This window comes from Lathyrus oleraceus, chromosome 5 (assembly GCF_024323335.1).
Source record: "Lathyrus oleraceus cultivar Zhongwan6 chromosome 5, CAAS_Psat_ZW6_1.0, whole genome shotgun sequence".
NCBI classification, from domain to species: Eukaryota; Viridiplantae; Streptophyta; class Magnoliopsida; order Fabales; family Fabaceae; genus Lathyrus; species Lathyrus oleraceus.
Window position 1 is genome coordinate 167,170,401 of NC_066583.1, and position 21,548 is coordinate 167,191,948.

Here is a 21,548-nt window from a genome sequence, read left to right on the forward strand (position 1 = left end):
TGATTTCTACCTAAGAACTCTTAGATATGAGAACCCACTCACTCCCCCTCAATCACACCTGTGATTTTAAACAACAATTACTTATGAAAAGAAGACACTCTTCAAAGACACACACTTGATCTTCAATCAAGTAGACACACACTTGATCTTACTTAACAACTTCAATCAAGTAGACACACACTCATGCTTAAAAGCTTAGAGTGACAAATTACAACTCACAAATCAGACCAATTCAATCATCTATGGATGAATTGAATGGCTTACAAGTCACACGACCAAACAAGACACAAACCCTTATTCTCTCTCAGTATTTCGCTCTGTATTGGTTGTGTATCAAATCAGGTTTTTCCATGTCCTATTTATAGAAGCATTCAGCTGGGCTTGGACATCTTGAAAACCCTAAAACTATTTTCCAATTAAATCTTCTCATGACAGCTGATTAGATCTCTTTGGAAAATAAGTAAATCAGGTTGTTATTAATGATTGAATGCGATTGTGAATCAGATCTTCAATCATACATAGATTGTCATTAAATGCGCAATCACATAACACATAACATTCACCCTGAATGTTCTATGTACAGGATGTCATGACATCGGGTCTGACATCCTGGATAATTCCATTTTAAATATCCAGCAGGTACATAATATCAGATGCCATGACATCGTGTATGACATCCTGAAGCAATCCTGCATAATTATATTTTAAAACTCCAGCAGGTACATAATATCAGATGTTATGGCATCATGTATAACATCCTGAAACAATCCTGCATAATTATATTTTTAAACCTCCAGCAGGTACAAGATATCTTATGTTAAGACATCACATGCAACATCTTGTGAACACTCTTTGTTTTACCAAAATTGCTGCCAACACTTAGAACCAACAAACTCCCCCTTTGGCAAATTTTGGCTAAAACATATATCTGCCCATTTTGTTCAGAAGAGAAACACATCAGCAGTTAAACAACATAACAGCAGTTTAAGCAGCAGCAAAAGCAAACAAACATAATTACTAGCTATAATAACAACTATTAAAACACACAAATGCACATGGGTACTTCTTCTCCCCCTAAGTCTGTTCAACACAGACAACAGAACCAGTAACATTCAGAGTCACACTCTGACATCTCCTTCAACATCTGTAACATTCAGAATCACATTCTGACATCTCCTTCAACATGTTAACATTCAGAATTTCCTTCTGACATCTCCTTCAACATCACATGTACAACACAGAACTTTATTCTGTTCAAACATCAGACATCTCCTTCAACATCACAGAACAGAACAGAATAGAACATCATTAGTTGTCATCTGTTTAGCCTAGCTAGCTACACATCACATAATAACTACAGCTCCCCACATCTCCACACATTAACTGCAACTCTCTACATAATAACTTCTCCCCCTTTTTAGTCAAAATAGACCAAAGTGACCAATTAGACAAAATAAATGTCAATCAGTCCAGCAGAGAATGTCACAAAGGATGTCATAACATATAAAATGTTATAACATAATGTCAGGTGTTACAGAACCATAATTATACACAGCTATATCAGCTGAGATAAAAAGAGCCCACAAATTACATCATGGCATCAACCAAGACTGCAAAAAAAAAAGAAGCAAATCATCAAAGCATCCAGAACAACATATCATCATAACAGGGGGACTATCTTCACCACAACTCAATCTGAAGAGGTATCATCTTCTTCACCTTCAGATCCAGAACTGCCACTAGAATTGTCTTGAGAATCAAACCTCTCACTTGAGGTATGGGCATCTGTTTCCTTGGCTTGTCCAACAGTGGTCGTCCTACAAACTTCATTGTCTGTGGCTTCTAATTCAACAACTCCTTCTGTTCCTCTTCCTAGGAACTTATTGATTACAGTTGGGGAGACCCTTACACACCTTCCTCTAACAAACACTTTGCAAAACCCTTTTCTATTCTTGTCAGGAATATCCTCCGGAATGTTCACCACAAACTCCTTCACAAGACCTTCAAAACATTGGGGCAATGCACTAACTGTTTTCATCAAACCAGCAGACTTGATCAATTCCATAACCTCCTTCACTTCCACAATCTCCTTCCCTAGCTCCCTTTTCACAGCAACTCTCCTCTGTATAACAAATTTCCACTTGGTTGTACCATCTTCCAAATGAAAGGAAATGTTGTCCTTGGCAGGAGATTTTCTAACACTTTGCTTTTTAACAGGAGAGATGTCTGGGACATCGTCTTTGACATCATTTTCAGAATCAGAACTTTCTCTGACCTTTCTCTTCTTGACTTCTACTTTACTCCATGATTTAGAAGGACCTACATCAGCAGCCTTCTTACTGGTTCTGGCTGTCATCATCTCAGCCACAGACCTCCCTTTCCTGGTCTTCATTTTCTTTGCAACACTTGGTTCCAAGTGATGAAGCAAGGTGTCATCTTCCTCATCTGAGCTTTCTTCTTCCAAATCAATCACTTTCTCAGCAATGTCATACTTCTTAGATTGAGAAGCATCTATAGGTTTCTTGCTAGGCATGGTTTTCCCTAAAGAACACAGTCCTTCTGCAACAATATCTTTCTCTGACCTAGATGAATCATCATCTTTCTCAGTTTGAGGTTCCACCTCAGGTGAGGGATCCCTTCTAGACAGAGGAGTCGAAACTCCCTTGACTGAGTGTCCTTCATGCATGTCATCTTCAGGTTCAGCTTGAGGAGGTTCACTCTCATTATTTTTGTCTGAGAAATCAGCTGGGGGATCATTTGGAGATGGCTCAACATCGTCTGTGACATCAGTCTGTTGATCATCAACCACAACATTGATAGATTCCATCATTACTTTTGTTCTGGAGTTAAAGACTCTATATGCTCTGCTGTTTGTTGAGTAACCCAGAAATATTCCTTCATTACTTTTGGGATCCATCTTCCTTCTTTGCTCACGATCAGTCAAGATATAACATTTACTACCAAACACATGGAAGTATTTGACTGTAGGTCTTTTCCTTTCCACCACACCATTTTGCTGGGGAGTAATGGGAGATGAGACCTCATGATGAATTCCTTCTAAAGAGCAGAATTCAGCAAATTTGTTGTTCTCAAATTCCTTCTCATGATCACTTCTAATTTTGATAACTTGACTTTCCTTTTCTCTTTGAAGTTTTAGACTAAGATCTTTGAAGACTTCAAAAACATCAGATTTTTCTCTTATAAAATTGATCCAGGTGTATCTGGAGAAGTCATCCACCACTACACATGCATACTTCTTCCCACCAAGGCTTTCCACCTGCATGGGTCCCATCAAATCCATATAGTGGAGTTCTAAAACTTTGGAAGTGGTGTCATGTCTGAGTTTCTGGTGTGACATCCTTGTCTGACATTCCCCACAGAATTTTCTTTCATCAATCTTCAAGTTGGGAATTCCTTTAACAGCTTCAACAGATATAATCCTCTTCATACCTTTAAGATGCAGATGGCTCAATCTTTGATGCCATATCTTCACTTCTTCTTCTTTGACTAAGGTACACATTGAAGAATAACCAATTTCTTGAACACTCCACATGTAAGATTTGTCTTTAGACCTGACTCCTTTCATGATCACTTCACTTTCTTTGTTAGTAATCAGACATTCAGTTTTAGTGAAGTTAACATTTAGACCTTGGTCACACAGTTGACTGATGCTTATTAGATTTGCAGTCAAGCCCTTAACAAGTAAGACATTGTCAAGATCAGGAACTCCAGGGAGATCAAGCTTACCAATCCCCTTGATTTCACCCTTTGATCCATCACCAAAGGTTACATACCTTGTGGCATGAGGATGAAGGCCAGTTAGCAGGTGTTTGTTTCCAGTCATGTGTCTGGAGCACCCACTGTCAAAATACCAATCTTCTTTGGCTGAAACTCTAAAGGAAGTTTGAGCTATTAGATTTGTAACATTAGTCTTAGGAACCCATTGCTTTTTGTTGACAGGCCTGTGATGTTTGGGTCTAGGTTGTTGGTGAACATGACTAGGATAACCATGCAGCTTATAGCAGAAGGGCTTTATGTGGCCAAATTTTCCACAGTAATGACATCTCCATCTTTGGTGTTTCCCTTTCTGCTGTCTTCCCTTACGATGTTGTGACATATGATGTGACATCTCAGGTTTGCTTTTAATATGGCTGCACTTAGGTTTGGATTTAGGTTTGCCACCAGTGTAACTGCACTCAGGCTTAGATTCATTGAACCCAATGCCAGATTTGTCTCCTGTTATTTTTCTAGTCTGGAGAATCTTGTCTAAGGAGTCAGATCCATTGTTTAGCATTCTTACATACTTGGTCATCTCGTCCAGTTTAGAATTCAGGAAAACAGCTTCAGTCTTTAACTTGGAGATGGTTTCCACATGGTATGCCTTCTCATTCTCCAGATGTGCTATCACTTTCTTCTGGATTTCAACTTGTTGACTCTCGTCTAGTTTGTCATTTAGTAACACTGCTTCAGTTTTTAATTTAGATATGGTTTCCAAGTGTTCTACCTTCTCATTCTCCAGTTGAGTTATCACCTTCTTCTGGCTTTCAACCTGTTTACACACTTCTGCACTTCTATGACACAACTTTCTGTAGGTAGTGGCCAACTCTTCAAAGGTTACTTCATCATCTCTTGAGTCTTCATCAAAACCCCATCTTCCAGTCAAGGCAGTCACCATATTTGCAGACTCTTCTGTTTCACTTTCATCAGACCAAGTGGCAGCAAGACTCCTCTTCTGTTTCTTGAGGTAGGTTCCACATTCAGTTGTAATGTGCCCATACCCATCACATTCATGGCACTGAACTCCCTTTCCTTCTTTGGGCTTTTCATCTGACCTTGTTCTTCTTCCAGCATTGTTGGATTTACTGATGTCAGATGCGATGTTCTTGACATTAGTCTCAGATCTTACATCCATCTTTTTCATAAGTCTGTTGAATTGTCTTCCCAGCATTGCAACATCATTTGCCAGATCTTCATCAATATCTTGACTACTTTCCTCCTCTTCCTCATCAGTGTTTGACATGAAGGCTATGCTTTTGACTTTCTTTTCAGATCCATCACACATTCCCATCTCAAATGTTTGAAGGGATCCAATTAGCTCATCAACTCTCATATTGGAAATGTCTTGAGACTCTTCTATGGCTGTCACTTTCATGGCAAATCTCTTAGGGAGTGACCTGAGTATTTTCCTCACTAATTTTTCATCTGACATCTTCTCACCCAGGGCTTCTGAGGCATTAGCAATTTCAAGGATATTCATATGAAATTCATGAATATTTTCATCTTCTTTCATCCTTAAATTTTCAAACTTGGTAATGAACAGCTGTAGTCTAGACATCTTCACTCTAAAGGTGCCTTCATGAGTGGTTTTGAGAATGTCCCAAGCATCTTTAGCCACTTCACAGTTGTTTACCAATCTGAAGATATACTTATCTACACCATTGAATATAGCATTCAATGCTTTAGAGTTCCCAAGGGCTAAGTCATCCTTCTCCTTGGTCCATTGTTCTTCAGCCTTCTTATCAGTAGTAGCTTCTCCATTCTTGGTAACAACTGGATGTTCCCAGCCTGTTAACACAGCCTTCCAAGCCTTATTATCCAGAGATTTTAGGAAGGCTACCATTCGAGGTTTCCAGTAGACATAGTTGGATCCATCCAAAATAGATGGTCTGTGAACAGATCCTCCATTTCTCTCCATAGTACCAGAAAGTATTGTCCCTAGATCTCACCCAGAACCAGAGCAGAATGCCTGCTCTGATACCAATTGAAATTCTGGTATCAGATATGAGATGTCGAAGGTAATGTCACGACACTAATATCTGAGTAAAACAGGATAAAGATAAAGAATAGTAATGCAAGAGACACAAGCAATTGTTAACCCAGTTCGGTGCAACTCACCTACGTCTGGGGGCTACCAAGCCAGGAAGGAAATCCACTAAATAAAGTCAGTTCAAAGACTCTCAGTACACTCCACAAGTTACAGTCTTTTTCACCTAACCTCTATCTGTGTGATTTCTACCTAAGAACTCTTAGATATGAGAACTCACTCACTCCCCCTCAACAACACCTGTGATTTTAAACAACAATTACTTATGAAAAGAAGACACTCTTCAAAGACACACACTTGATCTTCAATCAAGTAGACACACATTTGATCTTCAATCAAGTAGACACACACTTGATCTTACTTAACAACTTCAATCAAGTAGACACACACTCATGCTTAAAAGCTTAGAGTGACAAATTACAACTCACAAATCAGACCAATTCAATCATCTATGGATGAATTTAATGGCTTACAAGTCACACGACCAAACAAGACACAAAACCTTATTCTCTCTCAGTATTTTGCTCTGTATTGGTTGTGTATCAAATCAGGTTTTTCCATGTCCTATTTATAGAAGCATTCAGCTGGGCTTGGACATCTTGAAAACCCTAAAACTATTTTCCAATTAAATCTTCTCATGACAGCTGGTTAGATCTCTTTGGAAAATAAGTAAATCAAGTTGTAATTAATGATTGAATGCGATTGTGAATCAGATCTTCAATCATACATAGATTGCCATTAAATGCGCAATCACATAACACATAACATTCACCCTGAATGTTCTGTGTACAGGATGTCATGACATCGGGTCTGACATCCTGGAATAATCCTGCATAATTCCATTTTAAATATCCAGCAGGTACATAATATCAGATGCCATGACATCGTATATGACATCCTGAACCAATCCTGGATAATTATATTTTAAAACTCCAGCATGTACATAATATCAGATGTTATGACATCGTGTATAACATCCTGAAACAATCCTGCATAATTATATTTTTAAACCTCCAGCAGGTACAAGATATCTTATGTTAAGACATCACATGCAACATCTTGTGAACACTCTTTATTTTACCAAAATTGCTACCAACACTTAGAACCAACAATTTTGTGTTTATCACTTCGATAAGAGATGCATTGTCATTATCAAAAATGGAAGAATATGAATCTATGTGTTTATAGATATGATCATCAATTGGTTTTGATGATGATAGTTGATGGAGCAGTTTTTGAAGATAATAACTCCATAGTCAAACAACATGTGTATGTTGATAGTTCTCATTGGGGAAGATTTAATTTCAATTGTCAAAGTAAAGTTTATGATGGAAGCACCTTATCAAGAAGATATTTCAAGTCTCATTAGTAGGAAGATTCAAGTTTTAGTTGAAGTGCCAAGTCATAGTTTGATATAGTAAGAGAATTTGAAGATCCGAGATTATAAAAGTGTGAAAACTCTTATGATCACATGTTTTATAAAATCTATTGAAAACATATCAAAGTTTGTGTGAAATTGATTAAGATGTATTTATAATTAATTGAGAATATTTTACTGTGTCTAATCAATTAAGGATTTGGTTCGGTCAATTAGAGTAAGATAAATGGTCTCTTAATAAGGTAAAAATGATTTTAATTGATTAGCACATAGTTTTTTTTTTAAATTAGGTTGTAGTTTTTTTTAGCCTTTTTGGGTCTTGATCCAATCCTCAAGAGTTGCCCCAGATTTGTTATGCTGAAAGACATTGGAAGTTTTCAAATTAGGTGGGATGAAGTTAAGCTTTCGTTCTAAATTTCGGAATATTTTTTATGAAGTTTTTTAAGAATTTTTTTTATAAGTTCTTCAAAAATTCAATCACAACATTTTTTTTATGAAGTTTTTTGAGAACTGAATCTCAAAATATTTTTCTATGAATTTCTTTAAGAACGTAATAACAACAATGTAGTTAAGAAATTAATTTTATGAAGTCTTTTTATGCCTTATTTTAATAGGTTAAAAAATAGATTTATGATATAAAATTAAGAGATTAATTGAAAAACATTAAAGTCATTTTAAATTATCATCCAATTAAAAATTAATCATTTTAACATATAAACATCAAAATTAAAAATAAAATAATATATTATAATTAAGTTATTCTAATAACGATTTCTATTATATTTTTCACACTCTGTGTTAAAATAATTAATTTTAATTAAATATTTATAAAATTAATTTACAGTGTGTATTTCAATTAATATTTAAAATTAAAAACAATAGTTGAATTGTATAATAATCCGGATATATTTTGGTTAAAAGAATAAATTATATTTTAATTTGACATTTATATTGCAGTTATAGAATGAGGATATATTAAGTCTCTTGAAGTGAAGAAAAAAATCTATTAGGGTTCATCGCGTTGTGGAGGCGATCACCAATAAAATTTGGACTCTGCGTCTCCCTTTTTCCATTCTCATCTCTTGCATTCAGGTACCTTAACTCCTTCAGTTTTTTTTCTTCAATTTTTTATATTGGCTGTTAAAAATATATAATACAAAAAAAAATACTTTTTATTGAATATTGAATTGATTAAGTAATAACAAAGTAACAACTTCTCCATGGCTAGTTTTATGTAGTTTCTTTCGCTTCCAGCCAGATCAATCACAACTTGGGACCAGCTTGTTACCAAGTTCCGGGCTAGGTACTTTCCTCTATCAAGATTGATGTAAACGAGGAGAGATATAGTTGAATTCGCTCAGTTTGAGTCGGAATCATTATATGAGGCCAAGGAGCGGTTTCAAGACTTGTTGAGAAGATGCCCTGATCCTGATATTGCAGATTGGTTTCTGCCTCAGATTTTCTTTAAAGGGTTGACACCTGCTAACCAATCATTGCTTGATGTTTCTCTTGGTGGTTATCTGCGAAAAAACAAACCTACAATGGCTTATGATTTGCTAGATGAGATGACCTCAACCGATTTCCAGGAGCAGCGTCTAGAGAAGTTACATGTTTCAGCTACTCATACACTGTATTATTGAAGCAGGTGTTTGTCTGACACTCTTACGACATGTGTTTGTTGTCAACTTAACAAGTATTGTTTATTTTTATTTCCTTGTTTACTGTCAACTTAGACAACTATGGTTTAGTTTTATTTCCTTGTTTCAACACACCATTGACACTCATTTGATATGTCTCAGACATATCTGTAGGAGATTAAAGATGTGTCGATGATAGTTAATGAAAAGTTAAAGATGTTAAACTTGAGTGTGGCTTTGCTTCATTTTACTATGCTCCATTTACTCCATTACAAGACATTGATGTGTTAACAGTTAAAATTAAAAGATTAAAATCAAGTTTTTTTAAAAAAAAAAGAAAAGTAAATGTTACATCTTCTTAAGCAACATCTCATTTGCCTCATCTTCTTCCTCTACTTGTCACTGCCATAGCCGGCCAATCGATGTCGTCCAACCAAATTAGAACGTCTCTATTCTCCACTCGAGGTAATAAGCAAACTTTCTGTCTAACTCTACCATTGTCTCTCAGTATTGTCATAAAACATAAGGTTTTTCTCTAATGTTTTAAATTGTGGTCAGCTACCGCAATTGCGCCCGTATTATTGGGAATGTGATTGTCTTTGCAACCGTATTCAAACGCAATTGTGATGTGATTCTAAAATCACAACTCTGACTATATTAAGAACTACAATTAGGCAATTCCAATCGTGTTTCTTTTAGTATTTTCGTCAAAAATCAAAATATTAGAATCCTAAAACTCAATTTGTTTCTTACGGAATGGAATGAAAAAACTTAAAATTAATTGTTTTTCAACTTTATATTTCAAACACTTCCCTATAAAAATTTAGAGTGTTTTTCAACTTTATATTTCAAACCCTTCTTTATAAAAATTCGCACTGCAACGGTGTTGGTGCAAAGGTAGAATGAATGGAAATATTCTATTAAGAGAATGACGGCTACAAAACATGATGAAAGTTACAATGATTGTCACCCTATTTATAAGCTAAAACTAGGGTTATTAGAATAGGATAAAATACTAAAATACCCTCTAACAAACTTAGGGGCTAAGAAAAATAATATAATTAATAAATATGAATTACTTCTAATATCATCCCTTAATTCATATTCCATCAAAGCTTGTAACACCAATTCCATCCTTTAATCTGAGGAATTGATCAGTCTTGATAGCTTTCGTCAGAACATCTGCCAACTGTTTCTGAGTGCTGCAGTGTACAACTTCTAACACTCCCCTCTGAACTTGATGTCTCAGAAAATGATACTTGGTCTCAATGTGCTTGCTTCTCCCATGCAACACTGGGTTTCTGGCAAGATTGATTGCAGACTTGTTGTCAATCATCAGCTTCAGAGGTTTGTTTACTTTAATCTTCAGATCCTGCAATAGATTCAGAATCCACACAGCTTGGCATGCAGTAACAGCACCTGCAATGTATTCAGCTTCACAAGTTGACAACGCCACAACAGGTTGCTTCTTGGAACACCAAGAAATGGGACCTCCCAGAAATTTGAATAAGTACCCAGACGTACTTCTTCTGTCAACTCTGTCTCCACACCAATCAGAATCTGAATAATTCAGAAGTTCTGACTCATCCTTTCTTCCAGAAGGAAACAATACTCCATACTTCAGAGTTCCCTTGATATACCTCAGAATCCTGACAGCAGCTTGGTAATGGGACCACTTAGGTTTACTCATGAACCTACTAACCATCCCAACTGAATAGCAAATATCAGGTCTGGTATTGCACAAATACCTCAGAGAACCAACCAACTGTTTGAAGGTTGTAGCGTTCACATCCTTTCCATCAGAGTCAGAATCCAGTTTCTGATTTGTATCAGAAGGTGTGACAGCAATCTTACAATTCTTCAGTTCAAATCTCTTCAGAAGTTCTAATTCATACTTGAGCTGATGCAAAATAATACCTTTCTCAGAGTATCTGAACTCCATCCCTAGAAAGTATGTCATTTTGCCTAGATCAGTCATTTCGAATTCATTCATCAGAACTTTCTTGAACTTGGCTATCTCCTGTTCAGAACTTCCAGTCAGCAGTATATCATCAACATATAAACATACCAGAGTCATATTTCCTTCAGAAGTATGCTGAACATAGACACCGTACTCCATCTCACATTTCTGAAAACCTTGCTTCTTGAAAAATGAATCAATCTTCTGATTCCAAGCTTTGGGCGCTTGTTTCAATCCATATAGAGCTTTGTATAATCTGTACACCATCCCTTCCTGATTCTTTTTCACAAATCCAGGAGGTTGTGACACGTAAACTTCTTCTTTTAATGGACCGTTCAGAAATGCAGATTTTACATCTAAATGCATCAGAGGCCAATTCCTGTTAGTAGCTATTGCAATCACCATTCTGATTGTTTCATGTCTTGCTACAGGTGCAAACACTTTAGAGTAATCCAACCCAGGTTTCTGTAGAAATCCTCTGGCTACCAACCTTGCTTTATGTTTGCCAATTGAACCATCTGGCTTTAACTTCTGCTTGAAAACTCATCTGACGCTGATGGCTTTCTTGTCTTTTGGAAGTTCTGTCAGCTTCCAAGTCTTGTTTCTCTCTATAGCATCAAGTTCTTCTTTCATGGCCTTCAGCCAGAGCTTCTGCTTAAGAGCCTCTTCTGTACTTATGGGTTCAGAGTCTACTAACATGGCACACTGAATAACTTCTCCTTCAGAGTCTACTTCAGTGTCTTGCAGCATGTCAAATTCTGCATATCTTCTGGGGATGTTTCTGATTCTTTGTGGTCTCTGAACTTGTTCAGAGTCTTGAGCTTCAGAGTTTCTAGCTTCAGATGGTTGACTTCCTTCAGAGCTTTGACCATCTTCAGGGGCTGGCATATTTCCAGAGTCTGAATTGCCACCAGAATCTGGATTACCATCAGAGTCTGGGTCATCAGAGTCTGGATCATCAGAGTCACCTTCATCTTCTGAGTCTTCTCCAGAATCAGAATCAACGTCAGAGTTTACTCCAACTTCAGAAATTCTTAACTCTGACCTTTCTTCAGAAGTTCTAACATCAGAATCAGATTGAGACTTATCCCAATTCCAAAATTCTGATTCCTTCACAATCACATCTCTGCTGAATTCAATTTTGTTGGTTTCTGGACAATAGAGCTTGTATGCACCTGTACTGTGGTACCCTATCAGAATCATCACTTTGCTTCTATCATACAGCTTCTGTCTTCTGGCTTCTGGAACATGTTTATAGCAAACAGAACCAAACACCTTCAGATGACTAACACTTTGCTTATCTCCAATCCACTTCTGTATTGGAACTATTTCCTTCAACTTCTTCGTAGGACATCGGTTGAGTACATACGTTGCAGTGGCAACAGCTTCTCCCCAGAGCTTCTGAGGAAGCTTCTTCTCCTTTAGCATGCTTCTCACCATATCAAGCAAAATGCGGTTTCTCCTTTCAGCAAGACCATTGTGTTGAGGGGTATAAGGAGCAGTAACCTCATGCTCAATTCCATTCTCCTCACAGAACTTCTGGAACTCTTTGGAGTTATACTCACCTCCACCGTTAGTTCTAAGAATCTTCAACTTCTGACCACTCTGATTCTCAGCCTTCATTCTGAACTTCTTGAATTCATCAAACACCTCGTGTTTAAACTTAATAAGGGATACCCATGTCATTCTTGTGAATTCATCAATAAATAACACAAAGTATTTATTCCCTCGAATCGATGCTACTGGAAATGGACCACATACATCAGAATGTACAACTCCCAAGGCATGTTTTGCTCTTGGAGCAGTTTCTGACGCAAATGGCAATCGTGGTTGTTTTCCTTCCATGCAAACTTTGCATGACTTTTCAGACTTCTTAATTGTAGGAATTCCATGTACCAACTTCTTTGAATTCAGATGTTTTAAGCTTCTGAAATTCAAATGACCAAATCTTCTGTGCCACAACTCACTCTCCTTCTCAACACTTGTTGCACTAAGACATTCTGAGTCTGCAGTTCTGACATTCACCTTGAATGTTCTATTCCTTCCCTGTTCTGACTCCATAATCAACTTCTGATTGCAGTCATACAGCTTCAGAAGATTGTCCTTCATGGTAACTGAAAAACCTTTCTCAATTAATTGTCCCACACTCATCAGATTGCTTCTGATGCCAGGTACATACCACACGTTCTGAATCAATGCTGTTTTCCCATTGTTCAGAATCACTCTGACATTTCCCATACCTTCTACATTAAGATATTTGTCATCAGCACATCTGATCTTTGTCCTCTTTTCAGAGTCAAAGTCAACCAGCCATTTCTTGTTTCCAGTAAGATGATTTGAACAACCAATGTCCATATACCACCAGTCTATCAGATCCATATCATCAGATTCAGAGGCCATCAATAGCACAGATTCGTCATCAGAACTTCTGGCTATATTTGCTTCTTCTGATTTTCTCTCCTTGTTTGACCAACAGTCTCTAGCAAAATGACCAAACTTCTTACAGCAGTAACATTGGATTTTCTTCTTGTCATACTTCTCTTTTCCCTTCTGAGCATTCTTTTGTCTATCAGAGGTTGAGCTTTCTGACTTCTGACCACCATCAGATCTTCTCCTGGCTTCTGACTGCTTCTGATACCTCCTATCAGAAGTTGCTTTCAGAGCCTGCTGCTCTACTTCCCTTTCAGAAGTTCTCTCAGTTAAACGCAACTCTTGCGCTTCTAGACTGCTCTGCAGCTCTTCAATTCTCATGGTGCTCAGATCTTTGGAATGTTCTATTGCTACCACAATGTAATCAAATTGACAGGTAAGGGATCTCAATACCTTCTCCATGATTGTTTCTTCAGAAAGAGTTTCTCCACACGCTTTCATCTCATTAGTGATCAGAATCACTCTGGAGATGTATTCAGAAACTTTCTCATTATTCTTCATGTTGAGATTCTCATATTGCTTTCTCAAGGACTGAAGCTTCACCTTCTTCACTGATGCGTCACCACCATAACATCTAACCAGTGTGTCTCACGCAGCCTTTGCTGTCGTTGAATCTGCAATCTTCTCAAACACATTTACATCAACACATTGATGAATGAAGAACAATGCTTTCTGATCCTTCTTCCTTACTTCCTTCTGCGTGTTTTTCTGTTCATCCGTCGCATCTGCTGCTACCGGAACATAACCATCAGTGACAAGATCTAGAACATCTTGAGCACCGAACAGTACACGCATTTGGATCATCCAACGATTCCAGTTTTTACCGTCAAATACTGGAAGTTTGGTGTTCATGTTGCCGTTTCCGTTCATCTTTCTACCTTGCACAGTACACTCAGATTTCTCACACAGTGTTTCCCAACCCACAGAATTAAAATTATGATCAGATTTTGTTCAAGATTCAACACGAATCTAAGAATCAAAATCAAACACACAAGACCTCACGTTCACTCGTGTTTCCCGTGTTTCCCAATGAATCCGAACCGGAGCTCTAGATACCAATTGTTGGTGCAAAGGTAGAATGAATGGAAATATTCTATTAAGAGAATGACGGCTACAAAACATGATGAAAGTTACAATGATTGTCACCCTATTTATAAGCTAAAACTAGGGTTATTAGAATAGGATAAAATACTAAAATACCCTCTAACAAACTTAGGGGCTAAGAAAAATAATATAATTAATAAATATGAATTACTTCTAATACAACGGCCACATTATGCATCGTAACAATCACAATGATAAGAATTGCAACACTCGAAATGACAACAATTATAACACTTGCAACCGGATCCATACTTTAAAACCATGATTTTGCTGATGTGAGCATAAACAAAATTGCGGCTACTATTCTTAAAACTGAATTATTGTCATTAAATTTTGTTGCAAAACTGAAATTAAATAGTTCCAAGTCCTTAGATTCCCAATTCAATGCATTACATTATACCTAATAAAAGGGCTTTGGGATAATTTACATATTCAATTTTTATAATTCAACCTCATCACTTTCTAATGCTTGAAACTTTGTTATTAGTCTATTTTTTCTTTCATTACTATTGGTCAATTATTCCCTTCTTTTTCTTGTAGCAACATTCCCTCTCTTTACTTGTCATTTGTATTGTCACTTCCTCTCTCCTTGATTCCACCAACTTCAAAAATAACCTCAAGAACAAATATTCTCACACAAATCTCTTCCACTCTACTCATTCTTTTTTCTTTCATCACATGCCTAAGGTAATCACTGAACTCTTAACATAAATATATTTGTATGAATGTTGGTAGTTGTTGTTGGTTTCAAAAACATGTTTCATATTGAATAAAAACAATGATAAATATAGAGAGATTACAAAATAGAAAATATAGTATAAAAAACTATTGAGATATTATATATTTATTTCACATTTTTCAATTTTAATTTTATTATATTATTTTATATTTCATGATTCAAACATATTAAAATTGTATGTTTCATTGATCAAGGAAAGGAATATTTGCATGATTTTCAAATTGAGTGACATGAAGATTTTTAGAGATCTAGCATATGAGAAGTCACACAAGGTTTTGATGCCTTTATTTTAATAGATTATAAAATAGTCGCTCATTAATGAATCAAGTAGAGTAATATATGCAAGATTTTAAAAAACTACGAGAGTGTATATGGAGGAATCATTTTAACGAAGGAAAATGATCTTTTAAGAGAATTTAAAATGATTTGTTCAAAATTTATTATTTAAATAAAAAAGTATAAAAAATTATTAAAATAATGTAAATTTATAAAATATTTTATTTAAATTAAAGTTAAGAAATTTCAAATAACATCAATAAATAAAAAATTTGAAATTACTCATTCACTCTATATAATACAAATGTTAAATTGTTTATTATTAATTTTTTAATTTTTGTAAGATCCTCATATTTTATTAAAATTTCAAATTCACACTCAAAATTTTCAAAAAATTATAAATAAATCCCTAAATTTTTAAAATTTTACAAATTGATTCCTTCAAATTTTTTAAAATTTTAAATTATTCCCTATTTTTCATATTTTAAATTTGGCCCAAAAGTTTTATAGTAAAATTTATGAAAATGACCTAAAAAATATAACGATGAATTATTTTAATACTCCATCCAAATAAAATAATTTTAAAATAAATGAATTTGAATTGAATTATTAAATTACTTAGAATTTTAAATTCTCTAAAAATTTATAATTTCCTCTTCCAAACACAATCTAAAATATATTGAATAATGTAGACAAATTTTAGTGATGTAGCTTAGTGTATACACAAAGTTTGATGCCATAAATTATTATAAAGAGTTTTTAAATGTAGTGTGCAATTAGTGTAAATCAATATTATGCACGTATTCAATCAAAATCTTTAAACTTACTTAATCATATTAGTATTTTTTTTAAATGTAAAAAAAAAAAATTATACTATTAGTATATGTTCCCTTTTCAAAATAGATTTATGACGCTGATTAGTAAATGGCTTTGGGGAATATCGGTTGAGAAAGACAATTTGTGGTCTGAACTCTTAAAGGGCTAGATATGAGAATTTAAACTACAACATTCTTTCAAATTCAAATATTAAGAAGGCATTTTTGTGCAAGCAATCGTTGCGGTGGAGAGACATTAGTGATATTGAAACGATTTTCAATTCGGATGTAAACAGGTTTAGTGAGTCTGTCTGTGGAAAAATTGGTGACAACAACTTAATTGATTTATGGCAGCAGACATGGATCGGTCCTAAGCCTCTTGTTGTTGTTTTTCCAGAGCTGTTTTTAGAGTTTGGCTGCAGGCCCTATCAAGATCAATTCGATGAGTGATTGGTTCCGTGAAAATTGATCGTGGAACTTATCGGGAAACACGTCAATCTCACTGTCTATGCAACGGAGCAACTCTTGGAGTTGCAGTAGTTTTTGGAGAATGTTTATCTTAAGCTCTTGGGGGAGGATTCATTTGTTTGGGAATTGGATGTCAAGGGTTTTTCTATAGCTACTAGTTACAAGCAAATATCTTTTTTTAACGAGGAAAGGTTCAATTACAGAGGCTTTGGTCCTAAAAGGCTTGGCGGATATTTGGAGATCGAAGGCGCTGAGTAAAATTCAATTTTTGGTTGGAGATGCTTGTTGAATAGGTTACCTGCTAAGATGAATTTATTAAGAAGAGGCATCAACTTGGAGCTCCAAAAGACAGAGCAACTTGTCAAGAAAATAGAGAAATGCATGATCCAATATGAGAACAAGAAGAGAAAACGAATAGGAGAAGAATTAAGAGACGCTGACAGTAGTCTCAACACCAAAAATCAAGAGTTGGCCGAAGCCTATCGTCAAATTCATAAGATGGAGAATTGGTGGAAACAAGCCACGAAAGCTAAAAAGGAAATGAGGGAAAAGCTTAGAGCTCAAGTGAAGAGTCTCCAAGCTGAACTTAAGAACAACCAAGACTACCTAAAGAGTGAATAATGCATAAAGAATGAATTCAAAAACCTGTTCGCTAGACGCCAGTATGAGTTGGAAAATGCCTTCGAGGATATTCGTAAGCTTAGGGATCAAGACCATAAACATAGGGTTTCTTACGATCAGCTAAGAGAAGAAAACTCCTATTGGGAAGGTAGAGGCCGCCACCTAAAGGTTCTCATAGACCAAAGAGAAACATTCATTCAAGACCTCATCCAGGATAGAAATTAGAGGCTAATTCAAAATCTTCTCCGAGATGCTCATGAATGGAGAGAGAAACACCTTGATCTAGTAGAGTTTGTAGACCGGGTAATTAAAGATATTCCTGAGAAATTGAAGATTGCCTTTGCAGTAATGGTTCCCTAAAACACCCATAGGGAAGTTTACAATTTTGTTACCTCTTGTAAGGTCATGATGATCGGCTTTAGAGTCGAACTTAAACGAGCTAGAATGGCAAATCGATTGTAATCCATTATTTGTAATTGCTTCTACAATTGAATAAAATGAGTATTTTGGCTCGTGCACAACTTTTGGTCTTATCTCCGGTCTTTATTTTCATACTTTATGATAACTCATAGCAATAGACAAAATCTCAAGATTCCCTGGAAATATAACAAACATTTTTGCATACATTCATGCATCATCATGCATTCCATGCTACAAAAAAAACTCATTATCATCTGGTCTTTTGCTCAGAATCATTGATCGCAAAGTTGACTTCCCGACATCACTACGGTACTCGCAATAACCAGAGACTTCTAATGGATCAACTCGAACAAAATTAAGTTGTGATAAGGGAGTACATGACCACCATGAGGACTCAAATGGTTCAGCTCATGGAGACTACTCAGGCTATAGCTCGAGGTCAAGAAGAACTAAGTCATGACACCCTGAGGTCTGTTGCTGTTAATCCTCTTGTACAACCACCAATGAATCCACCAAGCAGACAATCAATTGATACCAATCCACCTTCAGAAGGAGATCTCCTGAATCAGAATATCTGGACCACACTCGATATTCCTGTCAATGGAACAAAACATCAGTATGGAATCGATAATCATCAACATGCCTTCTTCATCCCGAAAGTTGACCCAGTACTCGACACCTTTGGGCTCCCAATTGTTGAAGCTGAGAAAAAGTTTTGCATTCTAGAGGAGAGGATGAAAGCTATGGAAGGACACAATGCCTTCAGTCTAGATGCTGCTGATATATGCCTAGTTCCAGGCATCAAAATCCCTGCAAAATTCAAAGTCCCCGACTTTGTGAAGTACAAGGGAATTAGTTGTCCAAGGACTCACATCAAATCATACTGCATAAAAATGGCTACCTATTCAGGTGATGATAAGTTGTTGATGCATTTATTTCAGGATAGCCTCAATGTGGCATCCCTTGAACGTACCTATATTCGAACCTGGAGAGAGCTGGCATAAGCTTTCCTCAATCACTACTAGTATAATACTGACATGGCTCCTAACAAGATCCAACTCCAAAGTTTGACTCAAAAGACTGACGAGTCTTTTAAAGAGTGCACACAAGTATGGAGAAAACTAACTGCTAGAGTTAAACATCCCCTAATGGACCCGGAACTTGTTGACATGTTCATGGGCACCCTCCAAGTCCTTTATTTGGATAAAAGTTTCAAATAAATCATTGGTTTGTAAATTAAATAGATTTATCTACGATCTAAAGCACGCAAGTAGACAGTGGGATAAAAAACTCACTTCTACTCTTACTGACTTAGGCTACATTCAGTCTAGATCTGATTATTCTATATTCACCAAAACTAACAACAATCATTTCACTATTGTGTTAGTATATGCTAATGATTTGATTATTCTAGGTGACAACATGGCTAATATCTCAAGTTTAAAGCTCGACTTGGATGCCAAATTTAGCATCAAATACCTAGTGAACTTGAGATTTGAAATGTCATAATTCTCAGAGGGAATCTCCATATGCCAAATAAATATAGTTTAGACCTTCTCCAAGAGACGAGTCTTCTTGGAGCCAAACTGAGTTCAACACCAATGGATGCTACTTACAAACTTCAATCTGATTCTCATCATCATATATCCAATCCAACTACTTTTAGAAGTCTTATAATCAACTTTTATATTTAAGGCACACAAGACTTGACATTAATTTTTCTGTTCGCAGGTTAAGTCAACACCTTTCCAACCCAACATAAGTACATCTACAAGTTGCTCCTTGCATCCTTCACTATATCAAAATTAATCATGCTCAAGGATTTATCTTCAAGTCAACCTCCAACAATAGTCTAATAGGGTTACTAACTCTCATTGAAGATCTTTCTAAGAAATAAGACGTTCAACCACTAACCTTTGCTTTTATCTAGGAAGCTCAATCATTTCAAGGAAAAGAAAAAACAATATCCAGTTACAAGATCATCGCCCGAAGCAGAGTATCGCACCTTAGCTAACACCATTTAGAAGGTTTATTGGTTATTGTTCTTTCTTCAAGACTCTGGAGTTCATCACATAACTTATTACCATATTCTTTGATAACTTGTCTACTATACATATTGTGAACAACCCAATTTTTCACGAAAGAATGAAAGACATCAAGATCCATGACAAGGTTCTAGTTAACATTATTCCTCTAAAGTCTATCCACTCAACAAAACTAAGTGCATATATTTTCACAAAGGCTCACAAACTTGAATCGTAAAATATACATTCCAGTTTAAAAAAGGGTATTAAACATAGTTATACTTATTAGGCTTATTATTTTGTTAGGCCTTTTTTATTTGCTCATTATTATTGTTTGTTAAATATAACAAACTCTCCACTTAAATTAAGCTGTATTGTCGAGTCTCAATTGATTGTACCGTTAAGAAAATAATTATTATTTTTTTCAATTTATTTTTTATTCCTTTTCTGTTTTTTTTTTCTTTATTATTAGTTAAGGTATTTAGTAGACCGGCCTAAAAGATAAAAAGTATAAAATAAATAAAGTATTATGGTTTAAGAGTAATGTTTTAGTTTTAAAACAAAAATATAAATTTGTAAGAGATGCCAATGTGGAAAAATCTTCTCCATCCCTATGGACCATGATGACTATCATGTTTGTCAAACAATTTTGTATAATAACTCAAAACATTCCATTCTTTGTTTCTATCCATGTTCCCACTTATGGAAAAAGAAATACTAAATCTGCCTTTATCTAACCTTGTAGTAAGATATACTAGAATTAATTCAAAACTGGATTTATTTGTCATGTGTGAAAAATATAAAGGGTGTCCAAGTTGAGTCTCCAGTTTCAACACTAACATGTGACGCATGCTGCTTGTTAATTTAAACGTGTTAGAATGTGACTTTGATTTTAGTGCGCACAAGCTTTTGCTTAAGATTTTGAAATGATAAGATAAGATGCTTTAGTTTGAAAGAAAGCATGTAGTTTTTGCACCATTTTCAAACCCAAATCAACGCGATCCATCAATGTCGGATTGGATGTCGTATTCATGCATGGTGTAAAAACTTGGAGTATTACTCTATCTCTCCCAAAGTATAGATTAGTATGAAAAAAAATGATATAAAAATTTAAAATAAAAATTACAATAATTTTAGAGATGGCAAAGTATTTGATTGTGATAATAAAAATTAATAAAAAAAAAATCGTGAAGTGAAAAATCAATTCAAAGATTAAATTATGGTGCACTCAAGGTTCAATGACACAATCTCAACTCTAAGCTGAAAAGTTTTTTAAATGTTAAATTGTAGTATGATTAGGGCATATCGTTATTGCGCGAATTCAGAGTGTTTATTATAAATTTTAAATTAAAAAAAAAACATGTTTAGTAGATAAGAGACTGATTTTAAAGAGTCTAATGTGTTTTAAAGAGCTAAGGGAATGTGAAAACAAATACTATCATTAAGAACTTGTTCTTCATCATTGTAAGTCCTTATATTTTTTTGTTGTTGTAAAAATCATGAATTCCTTAAAGATGATTGACTAGTTCTTTTAGATTAGGTTCCTTATAGACGATTATACCTAAAACATGTGATTCAATGTAATTTTCTATAAGTGTTTTTTAATGATTTTTTTTATATTTTAATTATATACTTTTATTTGCACTCGATGCTTTTTCTCGTCTACGAATTTGGGAGAATCGATCAAGAGGACAATGAGACTAAGTGATAATTTGTTTATCCGGTTAGTAGAACTATGATATTGTAGTGATAATTCACGTTGCGACATGAATAATTCAGCCATTAGTTTAGTGATATATGGTATTGATCCTTCATCTTAGCGATTGGAGGCTCCCAGCATTTTGGAGTTTGC

The 21,548-nt window shown here is 35.4% G+C and overlaps 1 long non-coding RNA gene across 1 annotated transcript; it reads left to right on the top strand.

Moving 5' to 3' along the window:
* The first annotated feature begins 8,152 nt into the window (after positions 1–8,152).
* On the top strand, positions 8,153–9,068 carry LOC127087164 (uncharacterized). Its single transcript, XR_007789790.1, has 2 exons — positions 8,153–8,294; positions 8,431–9,068. It is a non-coding gene; the product is annotated as an uncharacterized LOC127087164 (long non-coding RNA).
* Positions 9,069–21,548: the final 12,480 nt, after the last annotated feature.